We start from the raw sequence: 6,423 nt of genomic DNA on the forward strand, positions 1-6,423 counted from the left end.
GTGCGCCTAATGTATGGAATAATACTGGTTTTCCTTACCAACCTCGGAGCAATTTTATTTGGTACACGGTGTAATGATAAGTGTGACCAGTAGTCACTCATAAGAGATACGTGAAGACTGCAATATGACTCAAGGAAACAACACCAACATTTTATATGTTCCATTGAAAATATTGAACATTACGCACGGCGCTCAAAAATCTTTCAAAATATTTTAGTACGACTTTGGTAAGCTATGAAGCCGCACTGCTTGATGGATTGTACTGTGCTTCAACATACGAGTATTATTATGGTGTGTGTATAAGGTAAGACATATTATCTGGTGTTTTGTTTCGCAATATTATGCAAAAGCAACTTTTCTTACCTTCTGCTACTGACTGATCTGTATTTGGGATCTGTATAAATCCTGAAAAATTGCGTGCGTCCGCCTTTGTAGTCCGTGGTGACGCTGAAGTCGATAAGTTTCTTCTTTTTCTCTATCTTCTTGATATGGGACATTCATCCTCCACTGTTGCCAATTCTAATATAAAGTAGTGTAAAGTTCTTACTTAAATCTGTCAGTAAACTCGCCATGAATGTACTAAAACATACCGGTGTTGTGAGTTTACATTATTCACCCAAGGAACTTTAGTTTTTTAGCGGAGGATGAATGTCCCATAACAAGAAGATAGAGAAAAAGAAGAAATTTATCGACTACGGCGTCAGCACACAAAGGCGGACTCGCGCAAATTTTCAGGACTTATGCAGATCCCAAATACAGATCAGCAGGTACCAAAAGGTCAGAAAAGTTGCTTTTGCACAATGTTGCAAAACAAAACGCCAGATAATATGTCTTACCTTATACACACATCATAACAATACTCGTATGTTGAAACACAGTACAATCTATCAAGAGGTGTGGCTTCATAGCTTACCAAAGTCGTACTAAAACATTTTGATAGACTTTTGAGCGCCGTGTGTAATGTTCTATATTTATAATGAAGCTTATGCAATTTTGGTATTGTTTACTTGAGTCATATTACAGTCTACACCAATGTTCCCTCTAAGGTGCGCACCTGTGCAATTGCGCACTGCTCAAGCGTCCTCTGCGCACGGCAAATATATGCCACGCACAAAATCAAATAAAAAAATAAGCACATAACAATTTTTGACACACGGACACGACAGCGAAAACAGTTTTCGTCATCATTGTTCAAATATTGTAACGTCTGTCGAGACGTTTTGAGGACATTAATTCCATCGATCACTTTACTGAGCAAAACTCTTTATTGTCGGCCATAAACACATCACCAAAACATTAGTAAAAAAAATTATATCTAGCAAAACTGGTCATTTTCTGCAGTACAAACCAGACCAAAAGCAACTTTGTTATATCAACAGCAGCCGCTCGCTCTTTCTCACTTGCGCCAACACATGCACATATGGCACTTAGCCAGTGATGCGTTTACAGCCACACAAAAAGTCGGACAACTCCAACACCGCACAAAAAGTGTAATTCTAGGTCGTTACACTATGATTTACCAATCAAATGTGTGCTTATTCTAGTGTCATTTATTAGGAATCTTAATGTATAAATATTAATCATGAAATGCTGTTAGTATATTAAATAAGTACTAATAAAAATATATTTTTTACAAACAGGAAGTTGCAGGAATGTACACATGATCCCCTGCTTACATCTCATTGTGCAACATGTGAATGTTTTAACTAAATGCAATGTCTATAAGGGGTACACATTATTTCCAAAGCAGGACCTCCACCCAGACAAACAATACAAGTACACAGTTCATGAAAAACAATATTTTTTGTTATTGTCATTGTAAGTGGGCCTAAACACTTATATTAGAAATGGAAATGACTGCTGTCATTTGATTATAATAATAAGAGAATGTTGTCTGTCTATCTGTGTCGGCCCTGTGATGACGTGGGGACTTGTCCAGGGTGTACCCCGCCTTCCGCCCGAATGCAGCTGAGATAGGCTCCAGCACCCCCCGCGACCCTGAAAGGGACAAGCGGTAGAAAATAGATGGATGGATGGAGATTGAACTTGTTATTTAGTCAGGTTTGGGACAGGTGTGCTGCTGGTGAAGCCACAGTGTGCACGTCTGATGTTGCTCACATGGGCTCCACTGAATGCTCACGGAGTTTTTTGTGTTTGCTCACACACATGAAAAATTAGAGGGAACATTGGTCTACACGTATATATTATGTGTGACTGCCATCTACTGGTCACACTTATCATTACACCATGTACCAAATAAAATAGCTTCAAGTTCGGTAAGCACAACCAGAATCATTCTGTACATTAGGCGCACGGGCTTATAAGTCGCACTGTCGAGTTTTGAGAAAATGAAAGGATTTTAAGTGCGCCTTATAGATTGAAAAATACGGTACTTCGCAATATAAAATTGCTTTCAGTTTCCTGTAGGTGACTTATTTTGCTACGAGGGGACTTTCCGAAAATGTCCTAAAATAAGTCTAAAATTGCTAGTGTGTGTAATTTTTCAGTTGGAGAAGTGGGACATACAATTAGTGCCAATATTGTCAGCATTAGAAGTGCCTTTTAAAACACTCACAAAATGCAATGGAGACAAGAATGAATACATGAATGATGAAGAATGAATGCTGAAATACAGCTCCTACAGAAGGTATGACAGAATTGAGTTGCCCTCCTATTCTCCAGCACCAATTAACACATTTTGGATAAATTTTTATCCGGCTCAATTTTCACTTTTACTCTAATTGGGGCTCATTTAAAATTAATATGACTTTTAATTGGAGTGCAGCACTCTTTATCTTCAGTTGTGACATTAATTAGCGAGAGCTTTTATAATTTCCCTTTCATTTGCTGATTAAAGATGAACGGGATTTTTCAGATAATTTGTTTGCCCTCCTTTCATTCATATTTCAAAGGATTGCATATCGTTTGAGCCTGATTTCATTTTCAAATATGAAGGAGGTAATCCCCCCCCCCCCCCCCCCCCATTCTTAAATACCAATTATTACCCTTTCTTAAATACCAATTATTCATTGTGCTTCAGTTGTCTTCCTTGTAAAAGTGTGATTTATTGGTCATGACAGAGGAACGTATGAATGAATGTGTTCATTGATTGGCATTGCTGACACAACATTGCCAGCAACACTTTACAGTAAACGTGTTAAGATGTGTTCTCGACAGCTTTGTGCTTGACTTCAACTCATGAAGTCCCTAAGTGACTGATGTGCTTGTCATGTGACCACTCCGGGATATAGATTCCTCGAAATGGCAGAGCGCTCATTTCCAAAAGCTTATTCGTTTGCCATTAAAGCTCATTTTAAAACATTTATAGTAGGGTGTCAGATATTACAATTTACACTATATTGCCAAATGTATTTAACCACCCATCCAAATGGTGAGAATCAGGTGTCCTAATCACTTGACCCGGCCACAGGTGTATAAAATCAGGCACTTAGGCATGGAGACTGTTTCTACAAACATTTGTGAAAGAATGGGCCGCTTTCAGTGATTTCCAGCGTGGAACTGTCATAGGATGCCACCTGTGCAACAAATCCAGTCCTCGCTCCTAAATATTCCAAAGTCAACTGTCGGCTTTATTATAAGAACATGGAAGAGTTTGGGAACAACAGCAACTCAGCCACCAAGTGGTAGGCCACGTAAACTGACAGAGAGGGGTCAGCGGATGCTGAAGTAGGGATGATGTTTGATAAGAAATTATCGAGTTCGAGCCTATTATCGAATCCTCTTATCAAACCGATTCCTTATTGATTCTCTTTTATCGAGTCCAGATAGGTTGTTGTATATGGAAAAAAACACACAATATTTGGTTTAACAAAAGCTCACTTTTATTATATAAGAAAAAAATAAAATCTGTTACCCCCCTAAAAAAATAAAAATAAAAAAATAAATATTGACTGTTGTTACCCAAATTAAGTAGGATTTTTCAGAAAAACAAATATATACAGTAATACAAAAACAACCTGTCTCTGTGATCATTATAGGTGTATAAATAATAATATAGTGTTAAATAAAATCAGTCCCTTGGGCACAAAACTGAAAATAATACAGCTCTATAAAAAGTGCACTTCTGCTGCTGTTTGACATAACTGTTTGTTATGATGCTTTGACATTTTTGCACTTTATTTCTTTATCGAAAGAAAATTCTATGAAGAGAAAAGTTATTTGCAAATGTGGTTACAATGCTAAAAAAATGAAAAGTTAAAGCTAAAAAAAGAAATACACTTTATTGAGTCAACATTATTTATTTATAGGGGGAAAGATGTGATGTTATGAGCTAGGGAATATAACAACTACACTACCCAGCATGCAACGGGAGTGACGAGCATGCGCGGTAGCCCCGGAAAGTGTGGTTGCATGTTGTCACGCCGGCAGCTAAGAATGAGGTTATGAGCACGCTGTGAAAGTAAACGTCAAGAACTCAGCCAACATGCCTCGTCTGCATTATTTATAATTAGACAGACAACACATATACAGTGTGATTTTGTTTTGTTTACAAGGAAAGAAAAACAAAAGTTAAAAAAGGGAGATATGTTGTATATATATGTATGTGCTGCGGTTGCTTTAAGAACGTTGCGACAGCTGCCGTGAAGGAGGTGCGTTGCTAGCCTGGTTGCTATGTTTCCGGTTGGTCGTAAAAGTGTTGGTCATGTGTTTGTACCCTGCTCAAATCTCTCAGTAAAGTTATTCATTGGATTATACCTTTTGTTTTGAACTTTATTACACCTTGGAGCGCTTTTTCCGGTCCATTGTTTTTCCTGCTTTCGCTATCTGCGCCTAATGACTGAGCTACGTGACGTCATTTCTTGTGATGTCCCACGGGGCATTTCTGGTCGTTCCCAGGGATTCGAATAAAGAACCAACTCTTTTTCTTTACTATAGTGGTCTCGATAACGGGTACCGGTTCTCAAAAAGGGATTCGAGTCCGAGGACTCGGTTCTTTTCTTATCGAACAAACGGGAAAATCAATTTCGAGTATGATCCCTATGCTGAAGTGCATAGTGCAAAGAGTTTCTGCACAGTCAGTTGCAACAGAGCTCCAAACTTCATGTGACCTTCCAATTAGCCCACGTACAGTACGCAGAGAGCTTCATGGAATGGGTTCTCATGCAAAGCGTGGGATGCAGTGGTGTAAAGCACGTCGCCACTGGACTCTAGAGCAGCCACTGGACTGATGAGTCACACTTTTCCATCTGGCAATCTGATGGACGAGTCTGGGTTTGGAGGTTGCCAGGAGAACGCTACATTTCGGACTGCATTGTGCCGAGTGTGAAATTTGGTGGAGGAGAAATTATGGTGAGGGGTTGTTTTTCAGGAGTTGGGCTTGGCTCCTTAGTTCCAGTGAAAGGAACTTTGAATGCTCCAGGATACCAAAACATTTTGGACAATTCCATGCTCCCAACCTTGTGGGAACAGTCTGGAGAGGGCCCCTTCCTCTTCCAACATGAGTGTGCACCAGTGCACAAAGCAAGGCCCATAAAGACATGGATGACAGAGTCTCGTCTGGATGACCTTGACTGGCCTGCACAGAGTCCTGACCTGAACCTTTTGGATGAATTAGAACAGAGACTGAGAGCCAGGCCTTCTCGACCAACATCAGTGTGTGACCTCACCAATGCGCTTTTGGAAGAATGGGGGAAAATTCCTATAAACACACTCCGAACTGTTCCTGTTATATTTATTCAATTAATGTACTGTATATAAAACAAGCTAGGAAAATATTACCATTAAACTGTGAGCCTTAGAAAGGCTATGGCCTGCTAAGACGCATACGTCAAAACAGCATGAATGCAAACAAGACAATCAATAAATGTCACTGTTTTAATGGTTTTTAATGAATCTATCTTCTCTGCTTTAACTCAAAATACATACATATTTTTTTAGATAAAGGAAAGAAAAAGGTACTACTCAAAAATGTTTCCTATGATGTTCGTCACTTCCAAACTTTATTAGTTTAAGTCAAGCACAACGCTGTACTTTTTCACGTTGTCGTTATGGGGTATTGTGTGTAGAATTTTGAGGGCAAAAATGAATGACCAAAAATACAAAAAACAGATCTGTCTGGGGCCGCAAAAAAATAAAAGACTTGTATAAGTGCTATAATGAAGGCAATACATGAAGTAAGTGGCTAATTAACTAAATTAACCTACTATCAAAATAAGTATGTGTCGCAGGCTGACGCGAATCTTCGTTGACAGAAATGTTGAAATGTAATATTTAGTCTATGCATTTTTAAAACATTGGTAATTATAAGTACAACTTCTCACAGGATGAGATAACTCCTGGAAATTACTGGCTCAGAATGACCAAAGGTATAGATGTGTGTGTCCAAGTTAAAGGAAAAGGCAGCCTGTCTTCTTCTAATGGATTTATTACAATCTTTGCAAGCTGGGTAACGTTTACTGTGGT

At 38.8% G+C, this 6,423-nt stretch overlaps 1 protein-coding gene across 9 annotated transcripts in view; it reads left to right on the forward strand.

Moving 5' to 3' along the window:
• The window catches only part of tenm3 (teneurin transmembrane protein 3), an 822,859-nt gene that overhangs the window by 279,205 nt on the left and 537,231 nt on the right, over positions 1-6,423 (forward strand). The window lies entirely within an intron of this gene.

Source organism: Nerophis lumbriciformis, linkage group LG27 (genome assembly GCF_033978685.3).
Source record: "Nerophis lumbriciformis linkage group LG27, RoL_Nlum_v2.1, whole genome shotgun sequence".
Classification (NCBI taxonomy): domain Eukaryota; kingdom Metazoa; phylum Chordata; class Actinopteri; order Syngnathiformes; family Syngnathidae; genus Nerophis; species Nerophis lumbriciformis.